Source organism: Schistocerca serialis, chromosome 6 (assembly GCF_023864345.2).
Source record: "Schistocerca serialis cubense isolate TAMUIC-IGC-003099 chromosome 6, iqSchSeri2.2, whole genome shotgun sequence".
Taxonomy (NCBI): domain Eukaryota; kingdom Metazoa; phylum Arthropoda; class Insecta; order Orthoptera; family Acrididae; genus Schistocerca; species Schistocerca serialis.
Genome location: NC_064643.1, coordinates 10,620,074 through 10,636,474, shown reverse-complemented (window position 1 = coordinate 10,636,474; position 16,401 = coordinate 10,620,074). Strand labels below are relative to the sequence as shown.

Sequence of the window (16,401 nt, the reverse complement as noted above, 5' to 3'; positions counted from 1 at the left end):
TAGTCAGTTATAAACCTCAGACAATTTCTGATGATGTCCAAAAAAGCCAAAATCTGATTCATAACGAACTGTAAAATAAATGACTTTGATCATGCTGAGCACCACAGCTGAGACCAATATTAATGATTATATGTGTTATTACATATTTATCATGTTGCAGTTGGTTTCACTGACTGAACATCTTCAAATTGCCCATTTGTGTCATGACTTTACACATGTAGGCCACCTGAATATGTTTAGTGAACAAATCTGGTCATAACACAATAAATGTGTAATAATACAGCTTAGATGGTTATTAATATGAAATAAATATTATTATGGCACATCAATCATGTGTATTTCCAGGGTTGCCACATGTTCTGGAAATCAGGGAATTTCAAATGTATCAGGGAATTTTGAAAAGAGCACTGGAAAAATCTTGTTTTTGTCTCAGTAGATGAAATGGTTTGTTTACTGAGATGTCATGTGTCATCACTGGCTGGGTGCAGCTGAGTACGTGCGTAACTTCCGTACTCCCTTATTCTTACTGCTTCTCCCCTTTATACCACTCCCCTCGAATTGCAATCAGTACCACCACCACTTCTTGCCACTAGCCTAGCAGCTATCGACAAGAGACAGGGAGGCAGGAGGAGTGGTTATTTGAATCTGATTCTCAGAGATTGTTGACGCAGCAGCCAGAGGTGGTGATCACGTATACATGAGTTGTGTCTGGGTGACTGTCTGAATATCTGTGTGCTCTTGTTTTCTGACAAAGGGTATGGCGGAAGTTTAGTTGTGAGAATGTTATTGTCTTTTTTACATGCCTGGATGTGGCTCAGCAATCATCTTTACCGTGAGTTGCTACTATCCTCATTAGCGTTGATTCTCAGAGTATTTGTGCAACTCACCAGCTACACAACCGGCAGGCCGGAAAGGACAGAAGGAAGACTCCCTTGAAGACTTGCTACATCCCTCCAGCCAATCAACACATGAGTCTCCGTCTGCCAACTGGAAAGGCTCGAAAAAGTCCAACAAAGGCAAATGGTCTTCTGTTTCGCTGACCCAAAGATCCTCTTTGACGGTGTCGCCATGTGATACCTTCTCCTGGCCGGCCACCATTTCGCCAGTGTGCCCCACCAACCTTTCTTGTGCCCTGGATTCCTCATGTCGACAGCAGAAGAAAGCCGACACTTCTGTAGGACCACATGGAGCAGGATCCTCTTGCCTCTGTGCCCTGTAGCAGTGAGTTTTCACAGACTGGCACTCGGCAGCTGCCGAGGTGACACCCCTTCCTATTGTCCTCATCGTGACTGTCCTCCAATGGAACTTTTGCAGCCTTTGATCCAACAAAGAGGATTTATGACTGCTTTTAGAATTGCAGCTTCTACTTGTACTCTGCCTTCAGGAAACAAAATTCATCGTCACGACTGCTTTGAGCTTTCACATTTCTTCCTGGTCTGTTTTGACCTTCCGCTCGAGGTTGGCATTCTGTCTCATGGGGGAGTCATGCTGCTCTTATGGGATGACATTCATAGTCAACCCATCCATCTTCCTGACTACCTGTCATCAAGCTGTTGCAGTTTGTCTATTCCTTCCTCACTTGAGCTTTTCCCTTTCTACCATTTACATCCCTCCGTCATTCGATGTCACCAGGTTCGACTTCCTCCAGCTTATTGGACAGCTTCCTTGCTGATTTCTGCTGCTTGGGGACTTTAATGCACACCATCCCACTTGGGGCTCTTCCAGAACCTATCTGAGAGGTGCCCTCTTCGCTGCCATTCTTAATCAACTTAACCTTTTCTTCTTTAGCACAGAAGCACCCATGTTGCTTTCAGACTCGTCACACACCTATTCCCATTTGGACCTTTCCTTCTTCACTGCCTGTGCTGCACATCATCTTGAACGGTCCGTTCTTTCTGACACCTACTCGAGCGACCATTTCCTGTGTGCTATCCATTTGCTAACTCCTACCCCACCTCCGTGCACATCGAAATGGCAGCTGACCAAGGCTGACTGGAGACTTTACTCCTCCCTGGCGACCTTCAACGAACACGATTTCCGCAGTTGTCATGACCAGGTGGAATTTCTTACAAACATTATCCTTACCGTCGCAGAACATTCCATTCCTCACACTTCCTCTTTACCATGCTGTGTCCCAGTCCTTTGGTGGACTGAAGCCTGCTGTGATGTAATTCGCATTCTTTGGGATAACCAAACAGGCAGCTGAACTTCATTCACTAGTTCTTTTAACAGTTTCACCCCCCTCTTCCATCGTGTGCACCAACCTCCGACGGTTCTCTGGGAGCAAGATCCATTCCCCAATTTTCACCCTGACAGTAGCAGACAATATCATCGTGTACCCTATTGCTATCTCCAACACCTTGGGTCGCCATTTTGCAGAAATTTTGAGCTCCTCCCACTATCATCCTGCCTACCTCTATAGGAGATGAGCAGAGAAGACTCGGGCAATAACATCTCTTCTCAGAATCCTGAGTGTTACTGTGCTGCCTTTACTATGAGGATGCTAGACCACGCTCTCACTTCATCTCAATCCTCCGCCCTGGACCAGACACTGTTAACTTTCAAGTGTTGCAGCACCTTTCTCTTGTGGGCAAGCACTTTTTGCTTAATACATACAACCGGACCTGGGCAGAGGGCATGTTTTCCAGCCACTGTTGTGAAGGCACTGTCATACCCACACCTAAGCCCAGTAAGGACAAACAACTTCCTTCTGGCTATCACCCACTTTGTTTACCCATGTCATGAATGGTTTTCTGTGGAAATCCCAGACTGGCTTTGTTTCTCAATTTGGAGAAAGCCTACGACATTTGTTGGAGGACTGGTATCGTTTGTACTCTCTACACATGTGGCCAACTGCGCCATCTCCTTGAGGAATTTTTAAAAGACGAGTTTTCGATGTACGTATGGGGTCTGCCTCCTCGGACACCTTTATCCAGGAAAATGGTGTACCTCAGGGTTCTGTCCTGAGTGTCGTCGTCTTTGCTGTCGCCATTAACCCTACAATGGCCTGTCTCCTGCCGGGCATCTCCGGCTCTCTTTTTGTTGATAATTTTGCTATCTACTGCTGCTCTTCATGAACCTGTCTCATTGAGTGGTGTCTTCAGCAATGTCTTGATCGTCTTTACTTATGGAGCATGGACAGTGGCTTAAGTTTTTCTACTGACAAAAACATTTGTATGAATTTCTGGCAGCACAGCTGGTTTCTCCCACCATTTTTACATCTTGGGCCTGTTGCTCTTCCATTCATTGAAACTACAAAATTCCTGGGGCTCCTGCTTTATACAAAACTATCTTGGTCCTCCCACTTCATGCTCCCTGCAGCTTTTTCGATGGGTGTGAACCCTTCACCATCTTGGCTTCGTGCGGCAGCCCATCTTCACCTTGACCTTCATTCACTTTCTAAAGACACTGCACCAGGCTCGGTCTATTGCCTTCAGTTTCACGACCTATGCACGGAATTTTGCAGTAGTATCTTTGTGTACACTGATGGCTCTTGGACTGACCATGGTGTCGGGTGTGCCTTCAACGTCAACCAACATTTTTTGGTACTGACGTCCGGCATATTGCTCAGTATTTACAGCAGAGCTCTTCACCCTGTATCAGATCATCGAGTACATCTGCTGACATACTCTTTTCACTGTGTCACTGCTCACACTCTCTTGGCACCCTTCAAAGCCTCTGTGCAGTGTAGACTGTCCATCCCTTAGTGCACCGGTTCCAGGAAAGCTTCCACTTGCTCACTTTTTATGGAGCCACTGTGATGTTTATGTGGGTTCCAGGTCATATCGGTCCAAGAGGTTGCTGACACTGCTGCCAAAGCTGCATTCCTCGTACTTCAGCCCAATAATTCTTGCATTCCCTCTGATGATCTCTTGTTACTTTCTGTCAAGAGGTGGTGTCACTTTGGCATCGCCACTGGTCCTCCATTCATAGGAATAAGCTCTGGGTTATTAAGCCTCTCCCAGTGGCTTGGACAACCTCCTCTCAGTCCTCCTGTGGCGAGGAAGTCATTTTAACTAGGTTGCATATTGGGCACTGCCTTTTTAGCCATCACCATTTGTTAAGTGGTGCTCCCCTACTACTTTGTGCACATTGCACCCAACTTTTAACTGTCTGCCGTTTCCTGAGGGGATGCCCTTTTTTTTTTTAGAGTTTACATTCCCTTTTGGGTTTGCCATCTGAGTTATTGGCCATTTTAGTGAACAATGCGTGGGCTGTCGACTCTGTTTTACTTTTTATCAGTTGTAGCAATATAGTGAAGGCCATTTAATTTTTAGTTCTGGGCCTCCATTTCACTATTGCGTACTTCATAGACCTTTCTCCACATCCCTGTTTCTAGCTGTCCTATCTTCCGTCATTAAACGTTGACATGTAATCATTTTTAACTCCTCTCTTCATCTTTGTGTTTCACAGTTTTGGCATGGACACATATGACCCTAGTTGTTTTTGCGCCCTAAAACAAAATGGGGGAGAAATACAAAGCCCTTACATTCTTTTGTCGACTTATGTCTTTACCTCCCCTTGAGACCTCAAAATTTGTCGGGGAAAAATTCTAAAACGTGTCTGTGGAATCAGAGAAATATCAGGGAATTTCACTTGGAGAAACTTGTGGCAAACCTGATTTTAGGTTTTTATATATGGAAATTATTTTTGCTTCTAGTATTGCAGTTCTGAATTGCTGAGTTCATCTTAAACTAAATCTTGTTATTAATCACATATACCATTAGGGAATATAACTTCTATAGGCATGTAAGTGTGAGAATCCATGGGTCCCTGAAGAAGCTTTTTCAAGATGTAGAATAAATAATTTTTTTCCGCTTAGCTGAAGTACCTCAGAAGGCTAAGCCATATGAGTAAACTGAGTGAAAGTGTGTTAGCAATCCTTTGTCCAGTTTGATACAGTAAGAGATTTCTAAGCACAAACTGGGCGGAACTGAGCTTCTCGGTTAACTGACCCACATGCTGGTCTCACACGTGATTGGTATCTGCATTCCCAGGAACTTAGAACACGGGAGCCTAATTGCCCATTTATCCCTACTTTTGATATTCGTATCTGTAAGTTGCTTTTATTTCTTTAGAACTGCACAATACAAGTTTTTAGGCATTAAGCTGGTACCTGTGGATCTATACAAGCCTGTTCTGTTATTATCCTGGATGTTTCTGGTATGGATGAGTTTAGATCTTGTATCAATAAGTTTGTGACACTGCAAACATTAGAGTTTTTCCAAAGCCCTCCAGTGCCCCAAGTAAATCATTTTTGTGGACTTGGCAGCAAACACTGTGTGCCACACCATATTTTATGTTCTCCCTTTCTGAGTTTAATCTTATTCCTGTCTTATCATTTGTTAATGTGACCTTCCATTTTCTGCAGTTAAAGTACAACTCAATCCATGCAAGGGGAAGACTTTTAATGCCATACTATTTTAGCTTCCCCTCTCAGAATTTTTTAATCTAAACAGTCAAAGGCTTTGGCAAGATGACAGAGGGGATAATTTCCACTATTTAATTCTACTGGAATTGAATTTGTGAGATATTATGTTGGATTCTCAGTATAGAAGCCTTTACAGAAGTCAAACTGTGTTGTTAAAAAGTTATTCTCTGAATGGTGGTTCACCATTCTAAGTGGATTTAGGTTGAAATACTATGCAGAGATGAAGAGGCTTACAAAGGCAGGAATAGGCTGGTGAGTTGCACCAAAACAGTAGTTGGCTGAAGACCACAACAGCAGCTTCAACTCAGTTTATTGATGGAAATCTAGCTCTTGCCGAAATTAGCTCTCTCTCTCTCTCTCTCTCTCTCTCTCTCTCTCTCTCTGACACACACACACACACACACACACACACACACACACACACACACACTCTTCCTTCTAGCTACCACTCCATCTCTCTTACCAGTGTGTTCTCAAGGTGATGGGACATATGATTCATGCCCGGATGGTATGGTGGCTCGAGTCTCACAACTTTTTATGAATGCACAGTGTGGCTTTCAACACGGCATTCTGCAGTGGACCATCTCATTATTTTGCCCACCCATGTCATGAATGGTTTTCTGCAGATATCCCAGATTGTCGCTGTGTTTTTCGATTTGGAAAAGGCCTATGACACCTGCTAGAGAGCTAGTAACGTCCATACTCTTCACATGTGGGGCTTCCGTGGCCACCTACCATGTTTCCTTCAGACATTTTGAAAAGACCGAGTTTTCGAGGTGCATGAAGGGTCTGCCTTGTCGGACACCTTTATCCAGGAAAATGGTGTGTCTCAGGGTTCCATTCTGAGTGTCATTCTCTTTGCTATCACCATAAACCCCATAATGGCCTGTCTCCCACTGGGCATCTCCGGCTCTCTTTTTTTTTGACGATTTTGCCTTCTATTGCAATTCTCTATGAACCTGTCTCACTTAGTGGCATCTTCAGCAATGTCTTGATTGTCTTTACTCGTGGAGCATCAACAATGGCTTTCGCTTTTCCACTGACAAAACTGTCTGTATGAATCCCACGAACGCTGACTGCAAATTTGTATGTCCGTCTGGTTATTTGACCTGTTGTGCTGCCATTCACAAACAGCATTCCAGGAGGTGTTTTCGTACAGGATAACACTTGCTCACATACTGCTGTTGTAAGCCAACATGCTATAGTGTGTCAACATATTGCCTTGGCTTGCTCGATAACCAGCTCTACCTCCCATCAAGCACGTATTGGACATCATCTGATGACAGCTTCAACCCATCCACAAACATCATTAACTGTCCTTATATTGGCCAACCAAGTGCAACAGGCATGGAACTCCATCCCACAAACTGACACATGACACGTGTACAATAGCGTACCAGCATTTGCATTTACATTTGCAGTGGCTTGTCTCACACTCCCATTGATCCTGCAACGTTAATCACTTTACATACGTTGTCTCAACAAATATATTCCTGGTATTTCATTACTCTACATTAATTATTTTTTGGTGTTGCAAATTTTTCCGTCAGTGTACCTGGCCTTTCTTTAACCATCCCTGGCGCAATGCAGAATTCTCTTCCCAGTAGCGAGAAAATGCCGTTATTCCAATTTTGAAATCACATGAATTGCCTCTTCAAATGGACAGCTGTAGTCCAGATTGTTTACTCAGTGTCCTGCAAGTTACTTGAACATATGGTTAGTTGAAGGCTGTATTGTGTCCTTGAATCCCCGGATCTTTTGGCTTCGATCCAGGGTGCTTTTCGCCAAGGGCGCTCTACTGAAGATAATTTAGTCCACTTGAAGTGTGCTATCTGAACAGCTTTTGCTCAGCATCAGTTCCTTGTTGCAGTTTTCATTGATCTGCGTGTATATCTTATGATACCACATGGTGCCATAGTGTCCTTGCCACCTTAAAGGAGTGGGGCCTCCATGGCCCACTCCTGATTTTTATCCAGAACTTTCTTCCATGTCACACTTTTTGGGTACAGGTTGGTGCCTCCTGTAGCATCCCCCCCCCCCCTGCAGGAGAAGGGGCTTGCACAAGGTTCTGTTTTGAGTGTCACTCTCCTTTTTGTGGCTATCAATGATCTGGCGGCAGCTGCATGACATATTTTGTCCCCATCATTTTTGTTCGTCCGCGACGGCTATTGCTGGAGGCAGAATGCAGGGAGCAATACACCAAGCACAATCCTGGGCTTTCACTCATAGCATCCCTTTTTTGGCTGCCATGACCTACGTTATGCATTTCTGTCATTGTGTTTTTTAGGACTGGTCTTTGATGCCTAGTTGACATGGCTTCCCCGTCTTTGCCAACTAAAGCAGACATGTAGGTCGCACCTGAATGCTCTTCTATGCCTCAGCGGTGTGGTCCACTCTACTTTGATATGGCTGTATGCAGCATTGGTGCAGTCACACCTAGATTACAGGAATCTCTCATATGACTTTTTATCAGCTTCGACATTACGTCTGGATTCGATACACTATTGTGGGGTAAGACTGGTAACAGGTGCCTTTGGACTAGGCAGCAGTTCCACTATTGTGGGTTCTGCACCATCAAAAATTGATGGCAGCTGCTCACCCATAGTACCCTAACTGTCATCTCCTCTTTCCAGATATGAGATCTACCTCCCAAAACGGCAACACAGGTCTGGGGCTACGATCACCAAGTTTGAGTCTTGGTCAAGCACACAGTTTTAATCTGCCAGTAAGTTTCATATCAGTGCACACTATGCTGCAGAGTGAAAATCTCATTCTAGAAAACTCTTTATCTGTAATTCTCTTTACATATTGGCTATTTTCTTCACATATGGGGGACATGGTCTCATCTGAAATGTGAAACAAGCCTGTAAAAGAAAGGTGGGGGGGGGGGGGGGGCAGTTCTCAATTCTTGAGCAGTGACCCTCATGTTTTTTTTTTGTGCAATTTGGGTTAGTTTATGTTCAATCCTTGCTCCCAATTTACTCTTTCATCTACCTACTTTTTTTCTCGTCAAGCAGAATGATATTTATGCCCGGTGCTTAATACCTGTTTGTATCACTTACAATGCTGGTATTTATGAATTTTTCAGCATTTGACTCCGGAAAGACCATTTTTCTTTGTAGTGTGGTCTTGCCAACAGCAAATTTTCTGGATGGAAAGTCGCTCAATCTGCTCATATACTTTAAAATTTAAAAGTAAATCTAGCAATGCTAGAATGTATACAAAATACTGATATACCCATTTTCAAGTTGTTGTTTAAAGATTCGCGACTTTTAAAACTTACGTAGATTATCTTTTTGATGATAGAACTTTACATAAGAAGTTATTAAGAACATTGCGAATATCACGTGACGAACAATTGAATGACTAAATCAGTGTTATCAACCCTCATTCATTGACACATGTAATAAATTCATCGAAGCAGTGAAGTTCAGAGCTGTAAAAATTTCTGAAATTAAAAGTATACATTGCCTAATGAATGTATTATTTTGGGGTGAAAGAACACAATAATTATTAGTTTTGGAATGTAATAATTCACTATGGCTTCATTTTAATTCTAATAAGTTTCACACTGTAATGAAACATTGTCTAAATGCCTCTCTTTCTCTCTCTCTCTCTCTCTCTCTCTCTCTCTCTCTCTCTCTCTCATTTGTTATAACTTACCGCTGTTATATTGTATTTGTATTGCAGTCATTACATTAAAATTGGCTATATTGATTCTGCAATTTATACTATTATGTTATTGCTAAGAATTGATTTAAAGAATAAACATATATATTTATTTGTAAGATTTTGTAAATTTATACCACTGGAACTCTTTCAAAATATTTGATTGCGTAATACTGCCAATAAATACAATGACTTTCTTTCTTCTGTTTATAATTGTAATAGATGTTGGACACTTTGACTCCAAGTATGTTATACAGAAACGCAGTGATTTTTTGAAAAAGGCAAAACTATGTGTTCGAAGAATTGTGGAGAGGAGGGTACGTGATGTATTTTAAGTAGGTTATAAAGAGTAACTATAACAACAAAAACAATAAATTATTTGTGATTGGCAAGCTTTCGGAGCCAGTGGCTCCTCCAGACAGAAGCGTTGAAGGGGAAGGAAGAAGGGTAAAGGAAAAGGCCTGGAGAGTTCCAGGAAGAGGTGTAGATTTTGGAAAAGTCACCCAGAACTTCGGATTAGGCGAAAAATAGAAACGACACATGTCATATACCAGCTATTATGTAAAAACTGTTCAGCTTTCTACATCTACATGACTACCACCAAATTATCAGTTAGGATAAGTGGGCATAGGCATAGTGTATATACTGGAAACTCACAATATCCTGTTGCAGAGCATGCTCTACAACATGGCATACGTGACCTCGGCACTTGTTTCACCACACATGCCACCTGGATTCTTCCGCCAGACACCAGTTTCTCAGAACTCCGCAGGTGGGAACTAGCACTACAACGTGTCCTTTGTTCTCACCACCCACCTTGCCTTAATTTACGTTAATTTCTCCTGTCTCAGCTTTTCTTCACTGTAATTACTCTTTGCTTCACTCCGTTTTAGCTTTCTACATCTTTCATTGTCTTTCCCGTCTATTTTCACTGCCCCCTCCCACAACTGTTGCATACAATACACTTACCTTCTCACTCTTATTAACCATACACAGTTTTAGTAGTAATCTCTGTCTTGCATATTACCCTGTCTTCCACCTTTAAGCTCTCAGGTTTCCGAATCTTGCCCGATGCAGTCCCCAACAATTAGTCTTTCCTTCTCATCCTGTACGGTAAGTCACCCATGACCCATGGTTCTGGGTGACTTTCCCAAAATCTACCCCTTTTCTTAGACCTCTTCAGTCCTTTTCCTTCATCCTTCTTGCTTCCCCTGCAACCCTTCAGCCTGAAGAAGGAGTCACTGGCTCCAAACGCTTGCCTATCACAACAGTCTTTTATGTGTGTGTTCTGCCACTGCTTGGTGAGTAGATTTTTTATCTATCCAATTAAATAATTTTATAAAGAGTATCTGTGTGTGATGTTTTTATTGGTATACAACTTGTTATAAACAAAACTTATTTTTACCATTTAATATGTTTCCAGATATTTACCAGTGGTAAAGATGAAATTGGGTTGATTGTACTTGGTTCTGACAAGACACAGAATCCACTTGATTACCCAAATGTTAGTGTGGAATTTCCTCTTGCACTACCTACATGGCAGATGATATCCTTTGTGGAGAAATCTTTTCATGAAAGTGAAATAAAAAGAGATTGGATAGATGGTGTTGTTGTTGGCATGCAAGTCTTGAAAGATGAGCTAGAGTAATTATTTTAAGCTGTCTGTTTCATGACATTCCTGGAACATGTTCCAGAATGTGTGTTACACAAATCACAGTGACATAGTTGTGACTTTATAAACTTGAATCAATATGTTTTTGTAATGAAAAAGAAACAGAAGGCACAATACCTGCAGAAATAGGAAATTTTTTTGTGTGATTTTACTGCATGAATGTTTTTTACAGTTTTTCAGCTCAATAATTAAGGAGGTATTGATACAAGGCTTTGCCAAAAACCCATCTGTCACCTACAATTCCAGCCCTGTCACTGGCATTCCGTACCCCACAATATGACTGGGCCACTATGAAAGCAGCCACATCATTGTCAAATTCACTGAAACTACTGCATAGCAATTTGCTTGAGTATGGCTGCAGTTGTGGTCTTCTGTTTGGTTTAAGCACTGCGTCAATACCTTCTCCTCCATGGATTGTTTCCAGTATTTGGAGATGAAACATTAGGCAGCAAAACGTGCCTTATAACCAAAATCTAATGAACATATAATTAAATTAACTAAAGATGTAATGTTGCACTCTCAGGTAAGACTGATCTTGAATACAAAGCCAAAGTGGAAATTAATTGTAAGCTGCAACATTCATCTCACTTTTTGTTATTAAAATTATTCACAGTGCCATAGGGAGAACTGAGTTTATGTGTTTTATAGAGTCAGATACACGCTGTGGCACAGGGTGCTGTCCATTATTCTCCTGACTATGATGTCCAGCTATGGTAGTCTTCCTTCTTCTTTGGTCTCCATAGTGAATTTGATTTTGTGGCGTGTGGAGTTCAGATGTACAAAGAAGTCAAGAAGTTTGTCTCTTCCATGAGGACAGATGACAAGTGTGTTATCCACATAACAGAAGAAGAAGAAAAGAAGAAAATGGATTTCCATTTGGTTGACATCAGGGCCTCTTCCTCGAAGTGCACCGTAAACATATTCACAATCTCTGGTCAGAGTGGGCTGCCTATTCCGACTCCATCTGTTTGCGGGAGGTGGGTGTGCCATGAGTCAGTGAAGTGGAAAAGTTGAACAAGTAATATGCGTGACGTGTCATACCTCGACCAATATTGAGAACAGAATAAAAAATTCAGAGGCATTACTTTTCAGCACTCCCATGCATATTCTGCATGCAAGAAAAGCTTATGGAGCGGGTTTCTCATTCAGAAATTCTATTTCAGTGTTGGTTGTTTACACGAAGACCGTGTTAAGCATAATGGAAGAAGGAGAAATGTTTATCAGCATTCCAGATTTGGCAGTGGCAGGCTCATGGTCTGCTGAGACTCTGGTTTATTGTTTCACTATATTGCTGCTTGCATTGCTCAGAATCTCATTTTGTGCCAACATAGAATTGGTAGGTTCAGGAGGGCCATGCTAAATGCCTTGCAGGGCCTCAGTAGTGCCACCCAACTAGCACCTGAGAGGGCAGACAAGTGTTCGCTCATGCGTACGTGATCCTGCAGTGAAGTTGTGTACATTTAGTCAGGAAGTGGGCTTGTATACAGTGAGACAGATATCCACACAGACAATGTGATGGCATCTGGAGCAGCACAGACTGTCAAGCCCTTAATGCAGCTCTAGAGAGAGGTGAACTGACAGCGGTGCAACTGACAACAATGCCAGACACAGGAATGGCACTGTGTCATCATGTCAGACGAGTCTCGGTTCTGCAACATCGTCACAATTGATGTACTTGTGTTTGGAGGCTCTGATGCCAACAGACCTGGCCAGATTGTTCCTGTCATTCTCATGCGGGTCCAGCATGTGATGTGATGGTATGGGGTGCAACTGGATACATGTCACAACTTCTGGTTCACATATCCAGTAATTTGGACAGCAGTCATTGCATTTGTGTTTTGTTAAGGCCTATCGCTGTGCCCTATTTTCAAGGGCTCCGTGATTGTAGATTGTATTTTATTGGTCCTGTTGTCTACATAGCAGCTTATGCATAAGACATTGGACAAGTCAAGTTATAAATATACAGGCTGAAAGTAATTTCAAAGCATACATATTTAAGCTTACAATAATACACTTTACACACAAGTATTTATATAACACATTTCATAAATTTAAATATTCTTCAATGGAATAAAAGCAGTGCTGCTGTAAATATGACTTTAGAGATTTTCCAAATGTATTGACCTCAGTGATAGCTTTTATGTTTTCAGGAAGTTTGTTATAAAGCTTAACTCCCATGTGAAAAGTACCTTTTTGGCACAGTGCTATGCTGATTTGAGTCATATGTAAGTTCCTGTTTTGTCTGGTAAAGTGCTCATGTATATCACAGTTTTTTTTAGCCTCTGGTCCTTGCCTGTTACATTTAATTTAAAGAACAAAAGGGTTTCCATAATGTATATACACGGTAATGGGAGAATACCAGATTTCTTAAACAGGGGTTTACAAGAGTCTCTAGGCTTGCACCCAAACAAGATTCTAATGGCCCTTTTTTTGTAGTTTAAAAGTGCTATTAGCTATTTTAGAGTTTCCCCAGAAGGTGACCCCATATCTAAGACGAGAATGAAAGTACGCATGATATGCATTCAATACTGTTTTCTCACTACAGCATGATTTTAATGAACAAAGAAGATAACGTGTTTTGGTCAGTTCTGCATTGAGACATTCAATATGCTTGTTCCATCTGATGTTACTCTGCAGCCAAAGTCCTAAGAATTTGGTTTCAGTACTGTTACCAACTGGTTCGTCATTGATAGAGACTGATGGGATAAACATGTCCTTGTTAGGAACATTGTGGAATTTTAGAGCAACAGTTTTCTTACTGTTTATTACAAGCCGATTACTCTGTGCCCAGCTGCTAAGTTGTTTTGTGACTGTGTTTACTGTCTGCTGTAACTGTTCATCGTCGTCTCCTTTTAGTAGAATCGTGGTGTCATTTGCAAATATGATTGATTTGTGTGCATCAATATTTAAGCTTAGATCATTTATGTACAGAAGAAACAGAAGGGGTCCCAATACAGATCCTTGGGGTACACCACATTTTATTTGTTTATAGTCAGATAAGTGATTAGATACAGTTTTTAGTTCAATATTTGTGTGCTTGACGCACACTGCCTGCATACGATTTGTCAGGCAGGAACTGATCCACTTGTTGGACAGACCTCGAATACCATATCTTTCTAGCTTTGATAGCGGAATTTTATGGTCCACCATGTCAAAAGCTTTTGACAAGTCAATAAAGACTCCTATTGTTTCCTGTTTTTTGTCCATCAGGTTTAGGATGAAATTGATGCACTCATAGACAGCAGTTGTCGTTGACCTCTTATTTCTGAATCCATGTTGTTCATTACATAGGATGCTGTTTTTATTTATAAATTTCATAAGTTTCTCATACATAACTTTTTCCAGTACTTTAGAGATGCAGGAGGAAATTGTGATGGGTCTGTAGTTATTTACATTGTCTTTATCCCCTTTTTTATATACAGGAATAACTTTTGATGTTTTTAACACATCAGGGAAAGTGCCTGCCTGAAGTGAGCAGTCGCATAAATGTGTGAGTACTTCAGTTAGGTTTGATGCGCTCTCCTTTAACACTGTTGCAGGTATACCATCAATACCTGCCGATTTGGAATTTTTTAGTCCTTTTATTGCTTTAGCTACTTCATCTTGTGAAACAGAACCGATGTACATTGATCCTCTACATGTACTTATTTTATATTCATTTGCCTGGATGCTCTTAAAGTTTGATTGTAACATATTTTCAGCAACACCTGTGAAAAAGTTGTTAAATGTGTTAGCTACTTCTAAGGGGTTTGTTACTTTTTTATTTTTATGTGATAGTGTTATATTTTTCCAAGGTTGTCTGTATTCTCCACATTCTTTTTTTATAACACTCCACATAGCCTTTGATTTATTAGCTGAATTATAAATGATTTCATCATTATGCATTATTTTTGCTGCTTTTATTACTTTTCTTAATATTTTGGAGTATTTTTTATAGTATGCGCGTACTACAGGTGATGAATTTTTCGAGTTACATATTTCATGAAGTAGTCTTCTCTTCTGGCATGAAACCCTTATTCCCTTTGTGATCCAGCTGTTTGTTCTAGAGTTTCCCCGTATGGTTAATGTTTTCAGTGGGAATGCAAGTTCAAAGAAATGGGTTAATGTATCAATGAAAGTGTCGAATTTTTCATTTATATCATTCATTTTGTACACTCCTAGCCATTTTTCTTTGTGTAATAAGTTGTTGAAGTAGTTCACATTATGCTGATTATAGCTTCGATATGCTGTTCTAAAAGACATGTTGTTAATAATACTGCCTTGTACTTTTATGCTTAATATTTGAGCAAGATGATCACTAAAACCTGCATTGAAAATTTTTAGTGAGGTGTTGTGTAAACTCTTATTTACTAGAAACTGATCAAGAGCTGTTTGACAAGTTTCTGATACTCGGGTAGCTGCTTTTACTTCAGTCTTTAAATTGAAGGACGTTGCAAGGTTCAAAATGTCAATATTGAAGTCACCACAGATTATAAATTCACAATCCATTTTATTTACTTTATTTAGCAATGACTCCATTTTGTTTAAGAAAAGTTCAAAATTCCCAGACGGTGATCGGTAAACTGTAGCAATAACCAGGTTGAACTGAGTAATTTTTATAGCTGCAATTTCATAATCCTTTTCGACATTTGCCCTAGTTAAGTCAGGTAGTGTAATAAAATCTACATTATCCTTTGTGTAAATTGCTATCCCACACTGTTTGCTGTTTTTCCTGCAGTAGTAAGCAGCCAAGACAAATTTGTTTATTTTAGTATTCTGGATTAATTCTGGGTTAAGCCAGTGCTCAGAAATGCATAACACTGAGATATCATTAAGTTCATGTGTTAATAGAACGTTAATTTCATCGATCTTATTACGCAGGGATTGCACATTATGGTGATAAATTTTTAAATCGGGCGTATTCACAATTTGGTAATTGGGAATCATATTTACAGCATCACATACCTCTAGTTTAAATTAGGAATGTCAGCAGCGTTGTATTTTTGTTCTTCTTTCTTGTTTATTTTGTTTTCCTCGCTGTTGGAAGGATGTTCAGGAAGCTGATAAATTGTTCTATCCCTTACAAGTCTTTCTTTGATGTTATCTTTTAACAAGATAATGCAAGACTACACATCACCTGAGCTGTACTGAGCTACCTCGATACAGAGAGTGTTCCACTGTTGCCGTATCCAGCATTTTCTTCAAATCTGTCACCTGTGGAGAACGTCTGTTCACAGGATGCCAAGAGATGGGTATGCCACCAGCCGCCAGCCACCAGTCGCCAGCCACTACAGTTGAAGAACTCTGACATATGACATTCAGTTGAGTAGCATGAAATGATGTACCCATGGCTGTAATCCAACCTCGATTTGATATCCAGTGTGATGAGAGCTGTTCTGCTTTTCCAGTTTCAATACTGAAATTCATATATTATTTTTATGCTATCCTAACCAGATTGGACTGTGGTGTCATACAGCATAAAATATCTTACAACGTGTTGAATTAGTTACGAGAAGTGTAGAACAGCCAGCAGGGGAAAGATGTTGGCAATGAGACAGCTTTTATGTATAACAGCAGTACAGTGTTTCACAGTGCATAATGCTTCCGCAGATTGAGAACAAAATGTGTGGTTTGCTTTCATCCATTTTCA

The 16,401-nt window shown here is 40.8% G+C and overlaps 1 pseudogene; it reads left to right on the top strand.

Moving 5' to 3' along the window:
- Nucleotides 1-9,288: 9,288 nt before the first annotated feature.
- The window catches only part of LOC126484186 (molybdenum cofactor biosynthesis protein 1-like), a 104,864-nt pseudogene continuing 97,751 nt past the window's right edge, over nucleotides 9,289-16,401 (top strand).